Below are 26,196 nucleotides of genomic sequence, written 5' to 3' on the forward strand. Positions count from 1 at the left end.
TGAATATTTCTGATACTTAAATCCCACCCTCAATTGCTTTAATTACTCTGTAGGGGTGTAGAGGAGGGAGGTAGAACAGGCATATGCTGCACAGCCAGGAATTCCAAAGCACAGCAAAGCACAGTCAGGACAGCTCAGGATTTTTAGGGTGCAAACACATGGTTGGGAACACGCTGCTGCTGCCATAGGAGGAGGCAGTTGGGAACACCAAATAGCGAACGCTTCACCTTGCAGCATACAGGCGAAGGGCCTACTTGGGTCTTCCCTCTAGCAGAACATGTCCCCTGGGACTGGGATACAAAAAACAGAGCCTCCATCTTAGTGACCCCCTCAGCTCAAGGTTGCAACTGTAGCTCTATTGTTTTAGGGGCACTTTGTGGGAGAAAGGAGCACATTGTGCTCTTTCCCTCTCAGTACAACCATGCAACACAAGGAAGGAGTAGGTTCTAAATGCAATTGTGTCCTCATTCTGATTTCACTGAGAACGCTACACAAAGGTGGAAGATTCAGTTCTTTTTCTGTAAGGTGCTTTTCATATCGCTTAACACACTGCTGAAGGTTGCACCCATTCTATGATAATGGGGAGGGGTATTGCCCTGCCCTGCGACTATCATATCTGTTTATAACCTAAATTCTTGGGGGCAGAGACTGTCTACAGTTCTGGGTTCATATGGTACATAGCACAGTGGGGCCCCACTCTTGCTTGGTCCTTAGGCATTAATGTAATAAACATGATTTACAAAATAATATAACAATTACACTACAATAGTATACTGTATGGGCCATAGTTAGAGGATTTGGGGGTGATGCCACAGTTGCAGTGCCTTTATTTAGGAAAGAACCAGAAGAGAATGCACTAAAACCACTTCGAACTGAAAAAAACAAAAACCCCAAAACATCATGAGAATGCCCAGACTGCAAACATTTGTATCATTTTGTAAAAGATATTCAGGGGGATTTGACAAATGAAAGATGATACTTGACACAATTGCTAGAATACTTTGAGTATAGCAGTTAGGTAGCATTTATCTGGATTTCAGGTTTAATCCCTTTCTGAATTTAGGCATTGATTTATAATGCCAGTAAATGAGATGCAAAAGGAGAACGCTTTACGGAAGTAGATTACAAATAAGCCAAAGGCAATGAAATGTGATTTTTTTTCATTCTCTCTGTCTCTACAGTAGCACAGTTTAGCTGCCTAAACTCTGCAAGTTCAAGAACAGAAAATACTTTTTCCATCATGAGAAGAAGGTGGTTCACTTTGCTCAAACTTTCTTGAAGCAATGTCCATAGAGAAGAAGAACACAATATATAAATAAGATTGTAATCTTTATTTATGGCAGGGACTTAGTGTTCATATAGTGCTTAGTACAACTGGGCCTTTGCGTACTACATAAAAGAAATCATATTAATAGTATTTCAAAATATTACTATTAGGGACCTACTAAAGAGGAAAGCATTGAAGATTTATTAAGGCATCCCATTAATTCATTTTTTCAGTGCAGTTTATACTGTCCAGTCTAGATTCTTCATCAAGCAATATGATGTCTAACACTGCTCCAGGAAGATTATTACACACTTCAATAGATAGTACGTACGTGCTATTATTGTTATTTATATCATCACACAATTCAGTTTCAAATATTACGTCAAGTTCACCACATGCATAAATGTTCCCTTTGTAAGCAATGGAGTTGTGCCCACATAAGCTGGTGGAGAATTTAGACCATTAAGTACAATTCAGCCTATTAATAATGGCCACCAAAGACACAGGTTTCACTGCTATTAAAGCTCATGAAACACGGTGAAGTCAATATTATCAGCCCTATTTTACAGACCAGGTGAACAGAGCAGAAAAGTTAAAACTCTGGCCCACAGTTACAGGGTTCCTTTCAGCACACACACCTTAGTTTGATTTTTTTCCTATATTCTCAGTCTCTCTGTACCTTTTACTTTCATCCAATTAATCCTAGTAGCTAATATCCCCTTGTACAGTACTATCAACTGCAATGGAGTTACTCCCAATTCGCCCTGGTGTTCAATTAAAATGGGGTCCTCAGTTTCTACTTTTGTCAGTTAACCCTAAACTCACAGCAGCACAACTCTATCACATGACTTTGCAAGTTTCAAAACTGTTTAAGTTGTAAAACTGGGCATCTTAGTACCCCGCTGCAGATGCATAATATCACAATATTCATATAATGTCAACAACAAAGCCCCTTGTGGTCTGCCACTCCTACGCAGTTTCAAAATTACTTTTAACCCCAATTTGGCAAGAGATTGCAGGAAAGGGAGTAAAAGAATGATGCCTTTACGGTTAATATTTATAGTCTCATATTTGGCCACATTTGCTCAGTAAAGTCAGTGAAGGCCTCCTAAATGAACACAGAGAAGAATCTTGTCCAGTAGGTGTTTACACCAAGAGAAACATTGTGTGTTAATGTCAATGTAATTTATTTTGGAATGACACTGACTGACGGTCTAATTTGTTGGGAATGCCAAGTAATTTTATAGTTTATAGTTCAATAGTTTATAGTTAAGTTATTGTCATTTTTCTGGAATTACCTGAAGTAGTTAAATCAAATACACTGAGAAAAAGAGAACTGTTAAGTCCAGGTGCCTAGTGTACCTTAACCTATGGGGCTAAATGTTTTCTACTTGTTTAATGGAATAAGGAAGCATGAAAATGGCTGTTTTGTTGTACAGTAATTGCATGTATTCTTTAGCTAATTGGATACCTAGATATTATTTTAAAATAAGATCGTCCAGTATGGTGATACTCTATAATAAGTGAAGATTAGACACAATAGTTGCCTTCCAGACTTTCCTAGAGGACATGCATCCTTTTAACAGCTGCTGTCTCAAAGCTCTACAAAACACAAGAACTTCATTGAGCGTCACTGACTTAAACTCTAGCAAAGAAGACTGCATTTATTGACCAGATATTGGTGTCCAACAACTCCATCTGAAATTGAATAAGCTTGTATCTACTTATTCACAGTGCACTGTTATTACTTGTTACACTTTATAAAACTTATATAAAGATACATTCCCTGCTCCAAGAGTTTGCTGAGTAAGTCAGACAAGAGACAAAGGCAAGATAGTAGTTTAAGCAAAGAAGGATGTGGGGAGATTACTGGGTGAGGTGAACAAGGTGGGAAGGACTCCTGAGAGGAAAAGGCTTTGAGGATCTGAGGGAGAAGAGAGGGAAATTGGCAGACAAGAACTAGGAAATTTCCCGAGGGAGAGGGGCAGCGTGAGATTAAGTATAAAACTAAGGAAAAAGAAAGGAGGATAGAGTGAGAAGAGTAAAGGGAATATGAGAGGGAGTGGACACAAAGGAAAGCAGTGATGAAGAATTGGAAGGGATTAGGAAGGGCTTCCTGACATGCAGGAGCATTCTGGCAATCAAAATAGGCCTGGGAAATGGGTTGAGAAAGGCCCTCCCCATGACATCACCCCTGTGTGCTCCTCTAGCCCCGCTCCCTGTGTCATGTCCGGCACGCGGTGCAGGCAGCGGGTCAGGCTCTGAGTACCACGTACAGCATGGACGCGGAGCCGCTTGGAGTGAGGGACAACGGCGTGCAGACACAACGGCCCACTGGACGACAGTCCACCGGGAAATTCCTGGTATCCCGTTGGACCAGTCCGCCCCTGCTGACATGTTATAAGATCGGTGATGAGATTTAAGGAGAGGTTGTTGTGACTGGAGCAGTGAGAAAGGAAAATAGTTTTTAATAACAGTTGGTTTGGGTAAATGGGAGAGAGAAGAGGCAGGAAGGGTAAGGTTAACCAAAATGAAGAATGAGCAAGGTATGGTCAATGGTCAAGGATTATAGCCGTATAAATGGGAGCACTGGGGACTATTACAGAGAATAAAAAGAGAGGACTTGGTAAGACTGAGGACCTGATAAGGGCCACAAGTTGAACGGTGGCAAGATGAGGAAAACAGTGGAGTTGTCAATAGCAAGAAAGAGGCAGAAGTAAATGGAAACAGATTAAAAGGAGAGATGCAAAGCTGTGTTTTGGATAAAATGAATTTAAGGTAGGAGAGGGACATGCAGACTATATGTTACTTAATTCTATGGCTTTGTCTTTTCATTTGCCTGCAATGCACCTCCCATGTTGCAATATAGGAGCAAAGTGTGCAAATGCCTTCTTGCTCCATCTTCTTAACCGTAAATTAATGTTGTTTTGTGTGTTCCTTCATTTAAAAGAAACCCCGTGTGCTGGAAATGCTGACAAACTTGCACTAAAATAGTTTCTGTAAAGCCGTTTCCCTTGTTGTTGTTGTTGTATTTAAAATCATACATTACAACCGTACAATTTGTCTGATTTTAAATTGACCTCCTGCTCAAAAGGAACAGCTATCTCATGGATGTTTTAAAAGATCTAATGACAAACTTTTTTATTCCTAGGACATAATGGAACAACAAAAACAATAGTCTCATAACTGAGAATGAGGAATGAAATGTCACCACTAAATTGACGCACTTCAGCATTCAGGTTCTTTCATTTCTTCTGATTATAAGACCATAGTTAAAAAAATATAAGTACGGTAATCTCATGAATTATTGCATATTACTTGACAAAGTAAGTATGCACTCAGGGTGCAATATAAATAATAAATAGTAAAGTCATTAAAAACTGAATGCTTTCACAATTTATACTAAATTAGTTACTAAAAGCTTTTGTTTCATAAGCTTCTCCATTTTGTGGTTTATCATAGGCACCAGAATGAAAACCATAAAGATATATAAACGCACCTTAAGTAAAGCTGCCCTTTTCCCTGAAGCAAAATGGCAGATTTTATGGGGTGACATTACATTTCATAAACACGTCATTATCAACTCAGCAATGATTTAAAGTGCTGGAATAGTTGAAGAAATAAAGATTTTCCATACACTCTTTACTCTCTGGGGCTTTACTTTGTTATTAGCAGGGATATGAAAGGTTAATTGGCTAAAATTAACGGATGATGTTTACCAGTTCCAGCCCCCACTGGTTAACCAGAATAGCTCCCTGCCTTCCATGGGGCTGCTCCAGTGTTGTGGGCCCGCCAGGGACAGGGGCTGCTTTGGGTGTCCAAAACAACCCTGTCTATGATGGGCCTGGGGATGGGGGGCTCCTTAATTGGTTAGCCAGTTGGGCCTGACTGTGGCAGTGAAACCCCCCTGGGCTGGAGCAGCTCTCCTTAATTGGTTAACCCAGAGTTTCTTAAACTTTTTAAGACTGAGGAACACCTAACAATATTTTTTTAATGGGGAACACCAAGGATTTTGTTGAGCAAAAAAAGGCGGGGAGGGAGTTATTGAGGAAAAAAAAGGGTTGGGGGAAAGTTATTGAGCAAAAAAAAAAAAAAGTCGCCTGCCCCTTTAAGGGTGGCCATTTTGAATTCTGTTGTTCTCTGCGGCATACCTCCGACTGCCTTGCCGCACACCGGTGTGCCACCGAACACAGTTTAAGAAACACTGGGTTAACCAGTTAAACATGAAGTAAAGTTTACTTCACTTTTAACCCATTACATCCCTGGTTAATCGTACTATTTTTTCTAGGGTGTTGTGGGAACGGGGAGGGGAGAATTGAGTATGTCACGTCTCTCAAATGTTCAGCTCCCCCAGCTCCTCTTTCCTACATGGTTTAGTCTATTCACATAGGCTGCATAAAGTATGGCATCCCTGTGAAATAGAGCATTTAGAGCAGCAGAAGGAAAACACAAGACTGAGCACTCCCCAACCCCTTGACTACACAATATGATTTTCTCTGGAAGTGCTGCATCCCCTTTAACGCTGGTTTTCTTTACTCTTCCTTGCCCTTTCCAAGCTGTCAGTGATCTGAGACCTGATTTCATTGTGCAGGACTTTCTGTCACGATTATTGAATAGTTTTCCATTTTTCTGAATTAGCATTTCTTTCCGATCAGTTTCAAGGAGAGTTTTCCACCCAAAATGCATCAGGAGATTTCTCCTTACTTACAGCACAGCTGGGCAATGATATAAGCAACAGTGATTGAGAAGGAGCCACCAGAATGTGAAAAGGAGTCCTGCATTTTCTGATGTATCCCAAGCATGCTTGAAAAATCACAAAGATATACAGGAGTAGGTATGGATGCTGAGAGTCACCAAGCCACACTGTAAACCTGTCTACAGTAGAAACCACTTCAAGTCGGATGTGGCAGCACACCCACCAACCTTATATCCAGCACCTATGGGACTAGGTGGTATCTTTGGGGAATTTTCTTTACCAAATTCTTCCTCCCACCATGTTTCTCAAATCCCCCTCCTCATTCATGTGCATGTAACTGATGATCATCGGAAGGTCTCTGCTAGGACATTCTTCTCCTGGAATCTCTCAATCTCAAAATCTCTCCCCCTCCCCCTTCCCCTCTTTCCGTTCCTCCCTCCCTAAGATGTATGGTCTCTATAGTTTCACCCCTATGTCCTTTGACCCAGCTACAGTCCCTATGCAAAGACATCCTGTTCAGATTGTGTGTCCAACTACAGGTTGAACCTCGCTGGTCCAGCATCTTCAAGACTGACTGGTCATGAATTAGGGGATTTTCTGGACCAGGGAAGGTCCCTCCCCTCCTGGCCTACGCTGTTACCAGGTTAGGGTTCCAGCCTGCGCCCGCTGCTGCCCCAGCCCAGCCTGGGGCTCTCTAGATGCTTGCAGCCCTGCTGCTGCCAGGGTGGAGCACCATGTCCAGAGATCTGCAGCTAGGGCTGGAACTGCGCATCTACGGCAGAGCTCAGCAGTCAATTTGCTCTGTGGGCAGTGCTGGAGCTACACAGCCAGGGCTTGGGTGGAGGGACGGTGCCAGACTAGGGAGTCCCGGTTAAGGGAGGTACAACCCGTAGCATATTTTGTTTGGGTAGAAAAGTGGCATTTATTTTTTGGGCCTTAGAAATGATTAATGACTGCAGGTAATTTTGCAAGAAAGGCGCATAATGTTTTCTTCTTTTTTTGCTCTCGCACACAGAGAGAAAGAGAAAATTTCCTTTTAGTGTGAGATCAACTGAATAATCAATGCTACAAACCACAACATTGTGCCTTAAAAGTTGCTCAACTTTAGTCTTCCGTTCACTGACAAAAAGAGAGAGAGAGAATGAAAGAGAGAGAGCGAGCCCTAACTTCTTTAAAATCAACATCCTTAAAGGCAGTAAAGAGAGAGAGCAAAAGAATATAGCTGATGCTCAGCAAAACATATTTAATGCAATCATAGCATCATCTAAAATTTCCCCTTCTATTCTATTTTTGTTATTTTAAGCTGTAATGTTCGTAATATCCTAGAGTCTTCAGTATTGTCAGAGATAAATTGCACCTCTCTGTGCCAACAAGGAAACCCAGGATGGATTCACAGCCTGGGAGGACAGATAGCACTTCAACTGTCTTCCTGAGTTTCTGCCAGAATGGAGGCAGGTTGAATTTATATGTGGGGCTCTGCAGGAATCTAGCGGACATCAATGCTTTAGCGATCTAGATTGATGCATCAATGCCCCTTAGTACTAGCCTGCAGTACTCTTACTTTTCAGTCTGAAAGTTCTTCAACAGACCAACAATCTTTACCATTTGTGTGGTGATTCAGTTATGTGGTTTAATGATTTTTCACTAGCAGCCTAAGGCAAAAGTTGAACCCACAACTCCAAAAGCAAAAGAGTCCACTGCAACACTTTGTACTTCACTGGTTATTTAGCATCACAGAATCATAGAAAAGTAGGACTAGAAGGATGCTTAATAGGCCATCTATTCTAGTCCTCTGCACTCAAGGCAGGACTAAGTAATGAACACCTGACAGGTGTTTGTCTAACAATCTTAAAAACCTCAAATAATGAAGATTCCACAGCCTCTCTCAGAAATTTGTCCCAGTTCTCAATTACTCTGAGTTAGGAAGTTTTTCCTACTGTCCAACCTAAACCGCCCTTGCTGCAGTTTAAGCCTGTTACTTTTTGTCCTATCCTCAGAGGTTAAGAACAATCTTTCTCCCTTTCTTTGTAACAATCTTTCATGTACTCAAAAACTGTTATGCACCCCCCCAAGTCCTCTCTTCTCCCAACTAAACAAATTCAATTTTTCAATCTTTTCTTATCTGTCATACTTTCTAGATCTTTAATTATTTTTCTTGCTCTTCCCTGGACTTTCTTCAATTTGTCCACATCTTTCCTGAAATATGATATCCAGAACTGGACACAATACTCCACCTGGGACTTAATCAGCATGCAGAATAGATTGGAACAATTACCTCTTGTTTCTTGCTTACAATGCTTTTGCTAATGCATCCCAGAGTGATGTTTGCTTTTCTTACAACAGTGTTATACTGTTGAATCATATTTTAGCTTGTGGTCCACTATGACCCCCAGATACTTTTCTGCAGTACTGCTTTGTAGACTGCTGTGTTTGACTGCATTAGGAAACACCCACAATTTGTGAACAAGTTATCAAATTAAAATTTAATTCTTAATAAAATGACTTCCAAAATCACTGAAGAGCACAGACTGGCTAATGTATTTTGATAGCTTCAGAGGGGTAACCGAATTAGTTTGTAACAGGAAAAACTTAAACAACAAATAGTCTAGTAGCACCTTACAGGCTAACAAAATATGTAAATGATATAATGAGCTTTCGTGGACACAACCCATTTAAGAAAATGCTCATTTTCTAGGTGTACATTCTTTGTAGTGTGTCCATCTGCCCACTTAAATAGCTTTAAATACAAGATAACGTTAAATGTTTCATTCTAATTTTCTGAAGGGCACTGAATTAAATTCTAAAGAGCCAGAAAAGTACATGACTATATTAACAATACTGTAACATTTTTATAATTGTAGTCCCTAGAGCAGTGGTTCTCAAACATTTTGGCTCGTGGCTCACTCCCTCAATGCAGACCTTTCCGCAGATCACCAGCCCATGATAACAAAACAGATGCAGGAGGAGAGGAAAGGTGCGGGATCTAGCTGGGAGGTAAGGTGCAGGAGCAGGCTGAGAGTGGGGAGACTGGGAGAGAAGGAGTGTGCAGAAGGGTGATGGTGGTGCAGGGTGCTAAAGAATCAGTGCAGGCTCCCCACGGTGTGTGGGAGGGGGGAGAGGGAGGGCAAGCCCTGAGCCTGTGGCTCACCTGTAAATGGTTGCGGAGCACTAGTGGTCCATGAACCATATTTTGAGAACCAGCGCCCTAGTGGTTTCAACCAGGTTGAGACCCCACTGTGCAAAGTACTGTACAAAACTACAGAGCAAGATTCTGCCATCCTCATGAAGTCAATGGGACTATTTCTGTGATTAACTGATCCCCAGCATGAATAAGAGCTTCACAGTTGGTTCACAGTAAATGATAATACTTACTTCCAAAAGACTACGCCCACCCCCAATTCAGCCACTGTGTGATAAAGATGCTGCTTCTGATATCTTTACATTTACTTCAGGAAGTGAGACTCTGAAGAGACTTTCGTAAAGTGACATTTAACTCTGCTTTGAAGGCAACATGGTGGCACAACACAAGTCTTAGTTTTATATGCTTTCAAGAGAGGACCCACTGTTTCTCAACACAACTTATTAACTGTTTAAGGCCAAACCTTAAGTGTCAGACCAAGCTTAAGTAAACAGACTTTATGCAAGGGAGCTCCAGTGAGATTGTAGGGTAATGGAGTTTTCCTTCCTTCATGACAGTAGGCTTGCCAAATGGTTTAAACAAAAATACTGGACACAGTTGACATTACATCACAATCTACATTACATGTTATTTAGAAAATACCGGACATTTATATTTTCTCAATTTGTTTCCCAAACAGAAAGCTCAAATTCTGGACTGTCCGGTTCAAAACTGAACCCCTGGCAACCCTACATGACAGCCTTGTTACTACTGGACTGTAGTAGTGGCTGCTAATCATAGAATCATTGAGCTGGAAAAGACCTCCGGAGGTCATCAAGTCCAACCCCCTGCCCAAGGCAGGACCAATCCCAACTAAATCAACCCAGCCAAGGCTTTGTCAAGCTGAGACTTAAAAACCTGTAGGGATGGAGATTCCACCACTTCTCTAGGTAACCCATTCCAATGCTTCACCAGCCTCCCAGTGAAATAGTTTTTCCTAATATCCAACCTAGACCTCCCCCACTGTAACTTGAGACCATTGCTCCTTGTTCTGCCATCCATCACTACTGAGAACAGCTTTTCTCTGTCCTCTTTGGAGTCTGGTATTTTCTGATTTTTTTCATGACAGGAGGCAAAAATCCCAGGTGCTTACCGGATTCTGCAAGATTGCTGTCCGGCCTGGAGCAGGGAAACAAGATGGAGAATGGCCGCCAGCAGCCTGTTAGGGCCAAAAAGCCTCAAAAGCATTTCTTAAAGGGGCCACATTTTTTTTTAATTTTAAAAAATTTTCTCTCAACAACTTTGGTCTTCCCCTTCCCTTTCCCCTCCCCCGCAATAGTTTAACCAAAAAAATCACTGAGGAAAAAATTCTATCTGGCAACTCTACTTTCAATGAATTACTATTTTCCAAGTAAACAAAATTGTCCTTATGCCTGCTGTTCTAAACCTGTTCAGACCCTACCTAATTCTGCCTCTCCTTACCTACCTGCCCTTGTATCTTATTACCTCACCCATCCTCTGTACTGTGCCAATGCCCTGTTTGTCTGCTTTTCCCACAACCAATTCTGAATTTTCCATCAAGGAGAATCACTTTAGTGATTTGTTCAAGACACTATCTGCCTAAATCACCTACCTCTCAGTTTCTTCGATTCATGAATGAACTGCTCCTAGGCTTAAAGGGAAGGAGGTGACATGTTGGGGAGGAGAGGCCTAAGGACACTGGAACTGAACCTGTGGAGCTGCCTGCCCATCCCGCTACCTCTGTGCTGCTGCATCTGTATTAGAGGTAGCAGCACAGGGTGGTGGGGCAGGTGGGAGCCAGTGCACACGGGGGAGCCAGCTTTTAAATAAGTTCTCTGGATCGCCGGATCCCAGGGAGCCGTCTGCCCCCTCGCATTGCTGCCTCTGATGAATAATTTGACCGATGAAGATAATTAAAACCCTCCTGTTTCCCTTAGGATCAATTTATTCTGTACCCGCAGCACCCAGGTTCCTTTTTGTTAATCCCACCAGGCTAGGTTTAGTACAGAGTGACCAATGATGAGCCCATCACTGTATGATAACAAGTTCAAAGGTAGCATGTAGTTTGATTTGGTAAGCATATTTGTCTACCATGGGAATTTGACTAGATTCTGCAGCTGTGTAGGAGACAGATAAGTAGATGAATTAGTCATCTGGTTGTCTAAAGATAAGTCACTGTTTAATTTATCTCCTTGTTTCACCAGCCATTTCCTATATACACACACTTTCCAAAGTAAGCACATATTTTAATAAAGTCTTTGTGATAACCATTGCTGTAAGATCTCCATCAAAATCTATGTGTTAAGGTCATCTCTTTCATGGAGTTATATTGTTCAACTGAATTTTGAGCTCTTCCCCTTATTGGGCTTAAAAATCAATGGCATGGCATGGCATAACACTATCTGTTTCATGCTAGTTTTGTGACATGGGGGGAGATTATACTCAGTGAATGCCATTCTGCACATGCTTCCAGTCACTTTTGAAAAGTAACTTACAAATTCTAGAGCCATGTTACATCATCCACATTTAAGCAGAATTCTTAATTTACTTCAGTGGAGGCTTCTGATTAAAAATGGATACTATGATACGGCCTCTAATTTTTCTGGGGTGATGGAGAACATGTTATCACTTAGTTTTAGTTCTGGGATGATAGTAAATAAATTTTGACACTCTCTCAGGAAAAAGCAGAACTTTTTATCGGCCAAAATCACACCTTTATGCAGAACTACCTAACTGTGCTTTTGGGAATTTCCCAAATAATCACAGTGCTGTTAGTGCCCACTCTTAATGGTATTTCCCAATAAGAAGGGGTTTTTAAAATTGTTTCTACTGGATGCAAGGCGAGACTGTCTGGGCTTTCCCCTGCCCTCCCTTTCTACTCATTCTCTACTTTCAAGTCATCTGTTATCATGGAGGTCTGACTCATCCCTTCAGAATGAGCAGGGGACATATGTATATGGAAGGTCCCATCAGCAAAAGAATCACAACTCCATTTGTTAGTGATCCATCTACATTTCTACACAGGGCTCTCCTTTGTGGGGCCTGGGAGAGTAGAATTCGTGGGGCCCCCTACAATCCAGGGGGAGGGGTTCAATGTGTGAGAGGACGCTTCTGTGGAGAAGGCTGGGAGTGCAAGGCAGTATGATGATCAGAATGGAAGGGCAGGGTCTTGGTGAGAAATCAAAGTCACCCAGAGACATAATGTTCTACACGGCATACAGCCAATGTTTAGTGAAACTTGATTTAACTTCATGGGGAATCCATGCCTTCCTGGTCGATGGAGGCAAGAAAATCTATGGAGAGTATGGAACGACAGGATCACTAGAATGGCCCTTGTTTGCACAATTACCTGAATGCTCAGAAGAGATAAAGCAACCTAGAGAATCCCGAGATTTTAAACACACAATAAACGGAGTCTAAATCACAGCCCATTCAAGTCAATAGCAATACTTTGACTGACTGAAGTGCACTTTGGCTCAGGCTCTTAAAAAAAAACAACAAGTATTATTCTGAGGCTCTCTCATGTCAATTTTTAAGCACAAGTCCTCATTGAAATCAGTGATAAATTCTGCCTTAAAATTGATTGTCCAATATGACTCCCATCATCCGAGAAGGGACAGCATAATGAAATTAAAGAGATCATAACAGATTAGATTATCTGAACTTCCTAATACGCAAAATAGCATATTTTAAGCTATAACAGAAAAACTACACCATCATATCAATCTTCTTCATAATCTAAATGGTTAATATGTACTTATCCACCCAACTTTTTCAAATGGATCAAATGCAGCCAATAACTCCAATACAAATCAAACAAATGGCAATATACCAGAATACTATACCACCAAACATTTGGGAGTATATTAGAAATAATCTGCACCAGATGGAAAAATGATTTATGCCGTTACTTTGCTGTTACTCCTTGTGACCACAGGTTCCTGTGCAGTTAAACTGCTAGAGCTCACAGTGAGAGTAGATGCACCGAAAAATAACAGGTGCTATAAGCATATCAGAAATCTAATGCTATGGTTCAAACTACCAGGAAGAATGCAATATGCAAGATCCAACTAAAACTGGAAGTATTTTTGTAAAGTTACCTTGTTTTAAAGCCTTTCTTTCCAAGCCGAAATGCTTCTTGTCAACCTTCAATATGTCACTCCAATGAAGGAAGTGACTAGAATGTCCTCATCTGTCAGTGAGCTAGATTTTGTCTTTATAAGGAAATAAACTTACTTTGAGCAACCTCCTCCCCCCATCACCTGATTACTCACATAGAGTAGGTCACATTGAAATGTAGAGCTCGTTCCATTTCCTCTTTGTGTCTCTTAAAAGCATCCTTCTCTTCTCTCTCTCTCTCTCTCTCTCTCTCTCTCCCCCACCCCCCATATATAAGGAATATACACATACAATTTATGCCACTTCTTTTTCTAAATTAAACAATTACAGTTCAGTCATACTAAGGCTCCAAGTAAAAAGCACTTTAAATGAGGTATGAATGTAATTTACACCTACTTTAATCTACCTCTACTCTGCCAGAATAATGTTTAGGGGGTCTTCAAGTAATTTAAAATCAGGCTCTTGGTAAGTAAAAGTGACTCTTGAGAATGGTGGGAACTTGGGGCAAAATCCGGGTTGCACAGAAGTCAATAGGAAAACTCCCATTAATTTCCATGGGATTCTGAGATGTAGACTACTTGGGAACTCCCTCCCCCCCACACTTGAATTATAAACCACATGGTTAAGATTCCACTACTGATGCAAATAAAGTGATCTGGGCATGCATGTTGTAATATAAAGGTTTCTTATTACAGTTATTTCTTATGAAAAGAAAGATCCAATTTACAAGGCACATTTTGACAGGTTCAGCAGTAGATACATATTAACAAGCACAGGAAGAGTTTGTTGATGACTGAAGATAAAGCAGAAAAAGAAGATCTTAGACAGATAATGTGACTCAAAAGGACTATTAGGCCACAAAGGTTAGCAGAGCATTGTACTGAATGGGCTACAAACCTCCAGTACTGGAGATGCCACACAAGAAGTAAATGTGGCTGCTGAACGCAAGTTTCATTTTATTTAATACTTGATTTTGCTTAATAATTATATAGTGCTTTTCATTTTTAAAGGATTTTACAGTCATGAATTAATCCTCATGATCTCCCTGTGCTGTACACAAACATTACTATTCCCATATTCCCAGGAGGGAACCTGAAGCAGAGAAGTATAGGACTTATTCAAAGCCACAGTGCTAGAGCTGGGATTAGAATGCAGGCAGCCTGGCCCCACACTCAGAACACACCCTCACCCTGTGCTAGCCAGAAGGCAGCATGCCACTACTTAGTACTAGTCATGAGACAAAACTGGAACCTTAATGTACTGGGCCTTTTCACAGGCACACAAATGTCCTGCATCTCAAACCCAGGCCTGGGAATCCCCCAGAAAGTTGCCACATCCTAACATCTACCCAGCATCTGCTGACACTGGTAGCCAAGAAGCTACAGTAGTAGGACTATATCCTTTGCCAAAGCACCTCCCACATGAGCCCTGATTGGGGGAATCACGCGGCTGCACCAAACACACTTTTTAAGCCAGAAGCAAGCACAATAAATTTGATTTCCTGTTGTGCCTGCCTTGAACACTGCTCGTCCTTGACTCCTGCCTCCAGCCCTGTTCTTGCCCCACTCCTGGCTCCAGCCTCCTTCCGTCTTTGCTCCTGTTCCATGCTTGGTTCTTGCTTCTGCTCCAGGTCCAGCCCTTATACCTTGCCTTCAATCATCAGGTACCAGTCCTAGCTCCAGCCCCATTGCTGACTTTGACTTGGCAACTGGCTCTGGCGCTGACCCTTGGCTCATTCCCCATTTAGTTTAGCATCCTGTCTCCAAAAGTGGCCAATACTAGGGCTGTGTCTACACTGGGCCACTTATTCCGGAAAATCAGCTGCTTTTCCGGAATAAGCTGCGAGCTGTCTACACTGGCCCTTGAATTTCCGGAAAAGCAACAATGCTCTACTGTACAAAATCAGCCGCTATTCCGGAAAAACTATTCTGCTCCCGCTCGGGCATAAGTCCTTATTCCGGAACACTGTTCCGGAAAAGGGCCAGTGTAGACAGCCCAGTAGTCTTTTCCGGAAAAAAGCCCCGACAGCGAAAATGGCGATCGGGGCTCTTTTCTGGAAAAGCGCGTCTACATTGGCCACAGACGCTTTTCCGGAAAAAGGGCTTTTCCGGAAAAGCAGCCTGACAATGTAGATGCTCCTTTTCCGGAAAAACTGAAAACGGAATACTAATCCGTTTTAAGCATTTCCAGAAATTCATGCTAGTGTAGACACAGCCTAGATGTTTCAGAACCCCATAGTAGGCAGATGTAGGATAATCTGCCTTCAGCTAGGTCTCGTCAAGATCTGTAATATGAAGTATGAGGTTTAATATCCCTTCCTAAACCTTTGTTATCATTCATTAGGATAAAGCTTTGGATATTCTTATATATATAAATGCCCAATCTCATTTTTAATCCATCTAAATTCTTTACCTCAGTGAATTCCCATGGCAAGAAATTCTGCAGTCTAATTATGCATTCTTAAACATAATCTTTGTCAGTTTTGAATGTGCTACTTTTAGTGTCACTATGTTTTTATTCGTGATACATAGAAAACAGATGCTCCTGATCTACTTTCACTTGACTATTTGTTATTTTATAAAATTGTCATGTGCCCTCTTATTTTTCTAAAATAATGAATCTCAATCTTTTCAATTCCTCTTCATGAGAGCTAGTCCAACCTGTGGAAGAAAACATTGTCCGAGGCAGATCTTCCCTTGCTGCAGCTCGTAATAAAACTGCCTCTGGCTACTTGTTGCTTAAACACAATGCAGAGTGAAGGCTTGTTTTCATCCACAAACCCTTAGTCATTCTCATTGCCTTTCTCTGAACTCCCTCTAATTCTGCAATATTCTGCAATGGAATGGTTTTCTAGACACAATATTCCAGATGAGGACATACCAGGGAATTTAGATAGTGACATAATAATAATTTTGGTATTCTTCATCCAATTCCCTATAAATCACTGCATCTCGTTCAGTGTGTTTTTGTTTGTTTTGTTTTTACTGTATTAAGCAGAGATTTGAATAGTATATCTACAGACACTTAAGTCCCTTACCTGAGTTAATAGTCAATTTAGGAGTAAAGTGTAAAGTACTTTTGTAAAGTGCAGGAGTAACTAATTATTACCCCTCCAGTATTCATTATGCTGTATTTAAGAACATCAAGCTTCATTTGCCATCCTATAACATATTCATCTACCATCCATTCATTCTTGCTTAGGTGTCTCCGAAGCTCCTCCCAGTCCTCTGTAATCCTGACTAAAATAATTTACTGTGTATCATCTGCAAATCTTGCTACCTCACTATTAACCCCCCGCTCTTTCAGGATCATTAAAAAAATATAGTTAACAATTCAGCACCTAGAAAGGAATTTTGAGGCATCCCAGGTTAACCTCTTGCCATGCAAAACCAATCCACTTAATTCTACTCTTTGTTTCCTGTCTCCTGGCCCACTTTTGATCCACAACAATATTTTGCCTCTCCCTTGTGACTAGCTTTGTTAGTAATCTCTCGTGAAGGACCTTGTCAAAAGGCTTTAAAAGTGTAGATTGCATCAGATGGTTCTTGGTGCAAACCCCATTCCTCTTGTGGGCCAGGAGGCTCCTGAAGGCACTACATAGTGCCGGCGTGGAGAACCTCTGGAGCCTCACAGCTCCAAGTGCCTGCAGCTTCATGTTCCTGGCCAATGGGAGCTGCAGGAAGCTGTGGTCTAGCCTTCTTCCCGCAGCTACCTCTTTTCCTGCTTGAGTTCTGCAATACACTGCTGAGAGGCTACCATGGGGGAATCTAAAAATGTTGTTTAGTTGCAAACATTCAAGCTTAAGTACTCATTAAACCTATCCCAGCTAAGGTTCTTTCATGACAATGAACTATTTACATTCTCCACAACGCATCTTTAAAATGTCAAGCAAATAATAACAATAGCAATAAACAATGGTTGTCACTGAAAACATCCACTGATGTGATTTAACACCTAATTCCTTCCTCTCCAATAGCTAAAAACGTTGTATGTCATTTCATAGCTATGTTGGCCTCAGGATTCTAGAAGGACAAAGTCACAAGGAAATAGGTTTCATTGGACCAACATTTGTTGGTGAAAGAGACAGTCTTTTGAGTTCATACACAGCTTTTCTTCAAGACTTGAAGACGGACTCTGTGTAAGCTCAAAACTTTATTGCTCTCACCAACAGATGTTGGTCTAGTACATACTATGTCACTTAAAAGACTTTAAATATCACCTGCCCTAGCTACAGGAAACTCCTTTTTGTGTCTAATCTTTCAGCACTGACATTGTCCCCCCCACCTATTTACCCAACACACAGGCACTGTTCTTTGTCCGTTGATCGGATAAAGCCATTCTAACTCAGAATCCCAGCACTGGCTTCCGCTTGCATGCTGCATTGAGTTGGAATTTCTCCTCCTCTCCCTCACACAACTCCATCTTGACCTGACAGATCTTGGACCTTGCTTCTCACTACGTCCTTTAGCCGTCTTTTCCTTCTCCCAAGGTTGATGCCATGTTCTCTTCTGAAAATGAGCAGACTAGCCATTTAAGGTTGGTGGGGCCAGGGAAAGTCTTTGGAGACAGTATGATCCTGTTCTAGATTTTTTTCTGGAACCAAGCCTGTGGGAAAGGGGAAGTAGGTGAGACCAGGAGGAAGTAGTGTTCTATTGGACACAGAAACCTAGACAACTCCCTTTGTTTGTGGCCTTACACTAAAGCTCCAGTACCAGAGAGGTTTGGAACTCTTGTATCTGAGAGATACCGAGTCAATGCTGGGGGTCAAACTTCCACCAAGCCACTCTCTCTGCCAATCTCAGTGGGACCCAATGAGCAGAGTACAGAGCACTAACAAGACCAGATGAGAACGGGGTTGGGTATAAAAGCAGCTTCCTTCTACAGTATTACCAATCCTAAAAGTTCACAAATTGAGTCAGACACAGTGAGTCAGGAGATTGGTCCATGGTGCATGAGGTTTTGGGGTTTTTTTCTTTTGTTTTTTGTTTTGTTTTTTTAAGATAATGTGGTTTTTGTCTGCCTATTTATTTTCAAATTCCTCTTTCCCACCCCTGATGTGAGTGGAGCAAGTTTTGCCAATGGCCCAAATTCATAGAGTAAAATAATTTGATGCCTCCCACTTCTCCTCCCAGTGTAGGTGTTCCCACTGTCTTCCAGTCTCTCCCCCGAGGCCAATATTCTAAGCCATTAATTCTGTGCCCTGCTGCCCCCACATTTACCTCTCCCTTCCCCAGCAATAATTATGCTGCATGCATCTCCCTATAAATTCTGCCCTCAGTCCTACATCTCTGCATGCCCCGCCCAAAAATTGCACCACCCATCGCCCATATCATGTTTGCCCCTTGGCACATCTCTGCTCCAAGGCCTAGGGTCCCTCATCCTTCTCTCCCAAGCTTTGTGGGCAGTTGCAATGGGGTCCGCTTCTCCCTCTTCCTAGGCTTGGTGTGGTAGAGAAGAAGTAGGTGGGGAGGAGCAGACAGACCCTTTGTTCACTTCCCCCTTGGAAATGCTGGGCTCTTCTAGCCACCTCTTCTGCCCCTCCCTGCCACCAAATGGTGTCTGTTGCTACCTCCCTTCCCTCTCCAAAATCTTCTTGGGAGTTCTGAGGGGAGGGAGAAGAGCTTGCCCTGACTCCTGAGCCAGCCCTAATTGACTGCTGTACACCAAGATGCAGGCAGTGCAGAAGGCAGACAACCAGAGGGGGCGTGCCCTGGCCAGACCCGGAACTGAATAAAAACTGAAGCCTCTGGCATCCTCTAGAGGTTGGTTCTTCCTTTTAATCTATTTCCCTTTCCACTTTCTAACTACCTAACTTTTCTGACTCTTCCCCTCATTCTCTTTCTGCCTGCTCTAACCCAGGCATGTGGCCTCTAACAACCCCCTTCTCCTTCCCACTTCTCTTTGCAGCACCCAGCCTTGCTCCCCATTTATCTCTGCAGCTCCCTGGCAAGAACTCCCTAGCACTTAGCTTCTCCATCCTAACCGATAGCTCTTACAGCTCAGCAGTTCTGCAGCCCAGGAGACTATTTAAATTGCTATCAGTTCCCTGTAAGGAGAGGAACTAGGCCTGCCCCATGAGGAACTTGCTGCCCTTCCACAATACACAAAATTCTTTACACGGAACAGGGATAGTGAACTCCAAAAGTGAAGGAGTGGATGAAATACAGAAGTGCCATTCTCAACCTCTTCATAGTTGTTTTCAAGGTTGCAGGCTCCACTTTTCTCCCCAGCAAAAACAGCAATGACCGTTGTCACAGAGCTCATGGTGCATCTTATTGTTAGACTGAAAGCAGAGGCGGTGGCAGCCTATTGGGGCTGTATACAAGAATATCCACACAACACATATTAAGAGGCAAAAGGGGCACCCCCGGAGCTGCTCGGGGCCTTCAGCAACTGCTTAGTCTGCTTATGCCTAAGGCTGGCTTTTACTGAAAGGGATGTTATAGGAGGACAGAAAAATGTAGAGGCATATGAGGTGGGGAAATGAAGATGATAAAGAAATGAAGCTAATAACTAATAAATAATCTGGCAAGAATGAAATAGAAGGTTCATAGCAAGAAATGTCTGAATGGGTTAGGCTAGCAAGCCCCATTCAATTTACTTTTACACTGGGGGGAAAAAAAAGACTAAAAATGCCATTATCTTATCTAACAGGTCATCTCCTTGTGTGCACTGAAACATATTTGCTGAGTTCAGTGATAAAAATCTATGTTTACTTCTCTCACTTAGTCCCACAGAACTAACACAGCTAAAAGTGAGAGTTGGATTCTATTTCTTCCTGTGCATAACTCACCACCAGAAATGCTTGTGTCAATGCCCAGTGAGGTACCCCATGTGTAGCTATTTCAGTGTGCAATCCACCAACATCAAGAGCAGGGCTGAGAAAGTGTACATGATAAGCTTGGGCTCATTGGTTAAACTTCATGGTTACACACAGCCCCCTCCTGTATCAGAGGGGGCATGTACAGGACACATGATTCTCTGATACTGGCAAAGCCACAAAAAGAACCACATCATGATTTTGTGGAAGACAGATTGCTGGGACATAGTGAATGAAAACCAACTCAAGGGTGGGTGGCACTCACAGGGCGGTTTCAGATGGCAGAGTGCTGCATCTGAGCCCAAGAAATAAGCACTGCCTTGGGGGAACTGCATTGTAATCCACATTTCAGATGACTAGCAGTGACTTCATCACTTTCAAATGAGACAGGCCACATTTCTGGATCTGTGTGCTGAATTTCCCCAGCCATCCATCCCACAGGGACACCAGAATGAGAGCTGCACTGACGAGTGGTGACCACAGTGTGGAATTGGATGCAACCGGATTGCTATTGGTGAAATCATTCTGGAGTTGGAAATTTCACTACGGGGCCACTGACATGCAAGTGTGCAGGGCCCTTGACTGTCTCCTGCTATGCACCACTGTGACTTTTCCAAATGTGCAGGACCGACTGGATGGTTTTTCAGCACCAGGATTCCCAATGATAGACGGAATGATGAGACAGCACGCATATCTATATTATGGCTCCAAACCACCTTACTACGGAAAATATCAATAGAAAAGGCTACTTTTCTATGGTTATGCAAGCATTGGTAGATCACCAGAGACGCTTCAGAGACATCAACATTGACTGGTCAGAAAAAAGCATGATGCTGGTATCTTTAAGAACGCACGGCTATTCAGAATGCTACAAGGAAGGACTTTCTTTCCTGAATGGCTAATTACCATTGCCATTATAGAAATGCCAAGAGTGATCCTGGGGGCCCCAACTTATCCCTTGAGTCTTTGGCTCATGAAGCCATACAGCAGCCACCTGGATAACACCAAAAGATTTAACTACAAACTCAGTGGGGGCCAAGTGATATTTGAATGTTCTTTTGGTAGAGTAAAGAGTGGTTTTATTTACTCACAATATTGGATCTCAGTGCTTATAGCTGCCTATTGTATCCTAAATAATAGCTGAGAGGCAAAGTAGTGGAGCAGGAGCCACTGAGATGAAAGGAGCTACTGAGTTTGACTAGCCAAACATAAGAAATATTAAAAGACCTCAAAGCAGAACTATATGGCACATGTGGGACTTGTAACCAGAGGTGGATTAGCAACTGGGCCAGTGGGGCCCATGTTCAAGGGCCCTGATCAACTGGCAGGCACCTGGAAAAATGGGTGCCCCTATGCCTCAACCCATATGCCTGGTACTCCTGATGGGAGGAGCGCTGGGCAAGGGACGCTCCCACACCCTGGCCCTGCTCCCCAGCAGGAATGTCAGGTGGACAGAGCAGGGGAAACCCCAGTACCCTTGTCCCACTCCCTGGCAGGAGGGGGGCAGAATTCAGACAGAAGGGAGGGAAGGGGCCCACACTTGTGCTGGCTCAGGGGCCCCACAAACCCCTAATCAATTTCTGTTTGAAACGAGTCTTTAAAGGAGAGCCATAGTAATGTACTGTGGTAGACTGTGCTCTACCTGCCCTTGCCGTTTTAGAGCCTGTTAGAAATTCTGTGCTACTGCTTCACATTCCACGCAGCAGGTGTCCAGTGGAGAAAAATGCCCAGTGGAGAAAAATGAGAATAAGTACCTGGATCGCATGTGTTTTCAAATGTTAACATGAGAATGATGGCTCTCAAAAGCTTTTCCCAAACCTCCTAACCCTAACCATTGCTTAAAATGAGCAATAAGCACTAAAACTAAAAAAAATCTTATGTAAAAAACAGGCAAGTCTGAATCAAGATTCTATATTCATCACAACCTTGAGATAATATCAACAAAATATAGGGGAACTCAAACAATTAACATATAAATTATGGTAATATAAATCATAGTAGAATTTTGTTTTCTTCTGTTAAAATAAGCATGAGTTGGACAAAGTCATCGTATGGAGTCAAATCCTGCAGTCCTTACATTGGCAAAACCTCCTTAGACTGCAATTGGAATTTTAGCTGTGTATGGACCGAAGGCCAAATCCTGCTAACTTGCAGTTAGTCCCACTATATCATGGATTATTTGCATGAGTAAAATAATCAGGACTTGGCCCTGAGTAGGGATGTAAAATACCATTTAATTGATTTAACTGGGAGGACGGGCAGGGGTTTACTCCAGAGCAGCCCCTACCTGCCGGGCACCAGGGCCCATGATGAGCCTCCTGCTGGGCTAGAGCATAAGGGGCTCCAGCCCTCATCAGTTAACCTTAACCAGTAAGCCTCACCCATCAGAGATGAGGTTTACCGGTTAACCATTCACTTCCCTAGACCTGAGTTAGGACTGAAGGATCTGTTACATACAAATTAGAGATGGTGAATGCTCGGTGATCAAGTCCAACACGAGCATGTAATAAATGAATTAGAGGAATCACTGAAACAAAATATTCTGGTAACATCAGTGAGATCTATTGAATCCAATGAGCAAGCATGGTTTGCCCAGGCAGCTTCACCTTACACACTCAGATATTCCATATGCTTAAGAAAACACTATTCACAAGAAAATATTTAATATGGTTTAGTTGCTTCCTTCCTCTATTTCCTCTCTGCTTCGCTCCCTGTTTAAGCATGCCCTTGTATAATCCCCTCTTGTGCAACTGTTCTGTTTTCCAAGATCTGCACGCACTTCTATGAGGGAAATGGCAAAAAACAATTATTTTTATGCAAAACAATTCCAGATAAACAAGTCATAATTTGCATTTTGGAGTTAAATTTTCCCATCCAGTTTTAAATAAAATTCCCAGCTGTCATCACTACTGTTATTGGGAGAGTTTTGCTCAAACTTAGTTGGTGTAATAGAGCCTCTGCAATGTTTGAGGTTGCCACAGAGTTTAGAAAGAAGTTGGGGGAAAGGAAGTGGGGAGGTTGGACAACAGAGAACCAAGGAGGCGGAGTGAGAAAGTGGTACTGCGCAATGTTTTCTCTCAGCAGCTCTTTACCAGAATGCTGATACAGGTCTCTCCTGCCTTGGTCCCTTGGCCTGGTAATAAATGACAATGTAGCAAAGATTCCACAGATTACAGAATGGGCTTACCAGCTGACTATCAGTAACTCAGGAAGTTTATAAAAACAAAAGTCAGCTGTTTGAAAAAATAATTTTGGGAGAAGAGAATCTATAAAAAAGAAATGGGGGGAGGAGGAGTTGGTAAGAAGGAGTCAGCCTATTGCCACATAACTTAACCATAGCCTTGTATTCAAGCTCACATAGTGAGTCACTGGCAGATCAAGTAGCAGGATACAGGAGTCTTTTTCTGCTTCTGTGCTCTTGCCTACAAGACCACGCTTCCAGACTGTGGCTTGATCTACGAAGAGACTCAGGCATTCCAATGCCTAACTTTTAGTCACATAGAAAATTGCAGGAACACCACTGAAGGTCCACAAAACCCTCGTTAGGGACCTAGGCACTCTATGCAATGATTGGTGAGAGACAGATGCCGAAGAACGAGATCTACAGAAGCCAGCATGATAGCTAATAGGAGATGCCAAAGACACAGGGATGTCCTAAGGCCATCCCCTCTCATGGAAATGGGTGCTTATCTCCACTAATGACCTACATCCAGATTCACTCCTGGAATCAAGCAACTTAGATCAGTGATTCTCAATGACCAGTCTGTGAACCGGTGCTGGTCCCCGAGATTTCTGGGAAACACTGGCTTAGGTAAGTGGTTTCTTAAGAGAAAGAGAGTCAGGAACCTGCCTCATTCCACACAAAATAGCTGGAGGAGACAGACCTGCTGCTCACTTTAGAAGAATATCCCAGTGGTTTGAATACTTACCTGGGAGGTGGGAGACCCCTTCAATTCCCGTCTCTCCCTGGAATCTCCCATACCTCTCAAGAAAGTGCTTCAGCCACTGATCTATAGGATAATCAGTCTCTCTTGCTGATGTTATTACACTTATAATAATGAAAGAATCATGGCAGCTGGGGGATTTGACCTGGCAACCACCCCAGGGTTCAGAGTCATTCTCCCTCTCTGTGGCCCAACTACTCTGAGGCTGTGTCTAGACTGCATCCCTTTTCCGTAAAAGGGATGCAAATTAGACACATCACAATTGCTAATGAAGCGGGGATTTAAATCCCCCCCACACTTCATTTGCATAACATGGATGCCGCTTTTTCCCGGCTCAGAGCTTTGCCAGAAAAAAAGCACCAATCTAGACGGGGATCTTTTGGAAAATAAAACCTTTTCCGAAAGATCCCTTATTCCTCTTAAAAAAAGGAAATGTTGTAGATCACAATCAGAGACAGACTTAAGTCTCCTGGGGCCCTAGACCAGAACGGGTGGGGGAGGGGAAGAGAAGGGAGGAGACAGCATTAGAGCCATGGCTGCCATTCAACCTCTTCTGCCTGTGCCCTGCCCTCAAACCCACCTCATTCCACCTCTTCCTCCTGCAGCTCCACCCACATGTTTATGCAAATGAAGCGGGGGGGGGATTTAAATCCCTGCTTCATTTGCAATTGCAATGTGTCTAATTTGCATTCCTTTTACGGAAAAGGAATGCAGTCTAGACACAGCCTGAGTCTTTATACACAGTGGAACAGCTTCAAACAAGATGAGATTAATATTGTGCCCATCTATAAAAAGGGGAATAAGAACAACCCAGGAAACTACAGACAGGTCAGTTTAATGTCTGTCCCAGGGAAGATAATGGAGCAGGTAATTAAGGAAATCATATGCAAACACTTGGAAGGTAATAAAGTGATAGGGAATAGCCAGCATGGGTTTGTGAAGAACAAGTCATGCCAAACTAAACTGATAGCTTTCTTTGATAGGATAACGAGCCTTGTGGATAAGGGAGAAGCGGTGGATGTCATATACTAAAGTCTAGGTAAGGCATTTGATACGGTCTCGCATGATATTCTTATTGATAAACTAGGCAAATAACTTAGATAGGGCCACGATAAGGTGGGTGCATAATTGGCTGGATAACCGTAGTCAGAGAGTTGTTGGTAACGGTGCTAAATCCTGCTGGAAAGGGATAACAAGTGGAGTTCCTCAAGGGTCTGTTTTAGGACCCGTACTGTTCAATATCTTCATCAATGATGTAGATATTGGGATAGAGAGTACGCTTATTAAGTTTGCAGATGATACCAAACTGGGTGGGGTTGCAACTTCTTTGGAGGATAGGGACATAATTCAAAATGACCTTAGCAAGTTAGAGAAATGGTCAGAGGTAGACAGGATGAAGTTTAATAAAGAGAAATGCAAAGTGCTCCACTTAGGAAGGAACAATCAGTTCCATACATACAAGATGAGAAGCGACTGTCTAGGAAGGAGCATGGCGGAAAGGGATCTAGGGGTCATAGTGGACCACAAGTTGAATATGAGTCAACAGTGTGATGCTGCTGCAAAAAAAAGCAAATATGATTCTAGGTTGTATCAACAGGTGTGTTGTAAGCAAAACTCGTGAAGTCATTCTGCCGCTCTACTCTGCACTAGTTAGGTCTCAGCTGGAGTACTGTGTCCAGTTCTGGGCGCCACATTTCAAGAAAGATGTGGAGAAATTGGAAAGGGTACAGAGAAGAGCAACAAGAATGATTAAAGATCTAGAGAACATGACCTATGAAGCCAGGCTTCATGAACTGGGCTTTTTTAGTTTGGAAAAAAGAAGATTAAGGGGGGACATGATAGCGGTTTTCAAATATCTAACAGGGTGTCACAAGGAGGAAGGAGAAAATTTGTTCCTCTTGGTTTCTGAGGACAGGACAAGGAGTAATGGGCTTAAAGTGCACCAAGGGAGGTTTAGATTGGACATTAGGAAAAAATTCCTAACTGTCAGGGTGGTCAAATATTGGAATAAATTGCCAAGGGAGGTGATGGAGTCTCCCTCTCTGGAGATATTTAAGAACAGGTTAGATAGACATCTGTTAGGGATGGTGTAGACGGAGCTTGGTCCTGCCTTGAGGGCGGGGGGCTGGACTCGATGACCTCTCGAGGTCCCTTCCAGTCCTATGATTCTATGATTCCATGAAAACAAAACAAAACCACAGAAAAGAGAAA

At 42.5% G+C, this 26,196-nt stretch overlaps 1 protein-coding gene across 3 annotated transcripts in view; it reads right to left on the reverse strand.

The window, feature by feature from the left end:
• The window catches only part of LCP1 (lymphocyte cytosolic protein 1), a 55,467-nt gene that overhangs the window by 21,542 nt on the left and 7,729 nt on the right, over window positions 1-26,196 (reverse strand). The window contains exon 1 of one of the 3 annotated variants that reach the window (XM_025182093.2): window positions 13,203-13,359. The exons of the other annotated variants lie outside the window; for them this stretch is intronic. The gene's annotated coding sequence lies outside the window, so the exon portion shown is untranslated. Of the gene's footprint in view, window positions 1-13,202; window positions 13,360-26,196 lie in introns of those variants that run through there. 3 annotated transcript variants of the gene reach the window in all.

The sequence above is a fragment of the Pelodiscus sinensis genome, chromosome 1 (genome assembly GCF_049634645.1).
Source record: "Pelodiscus sinensis isolate JC-2024 chromosome 1, ASM4963464v1, whole genome shotgun sequence".
NCBI classification, from domain to species: domain Eukaryota; kingdom Metazoa; phylum Chordata; order Testudines; family Trionychidae; genus Pelodiscus; species Pelodiscus sinensis.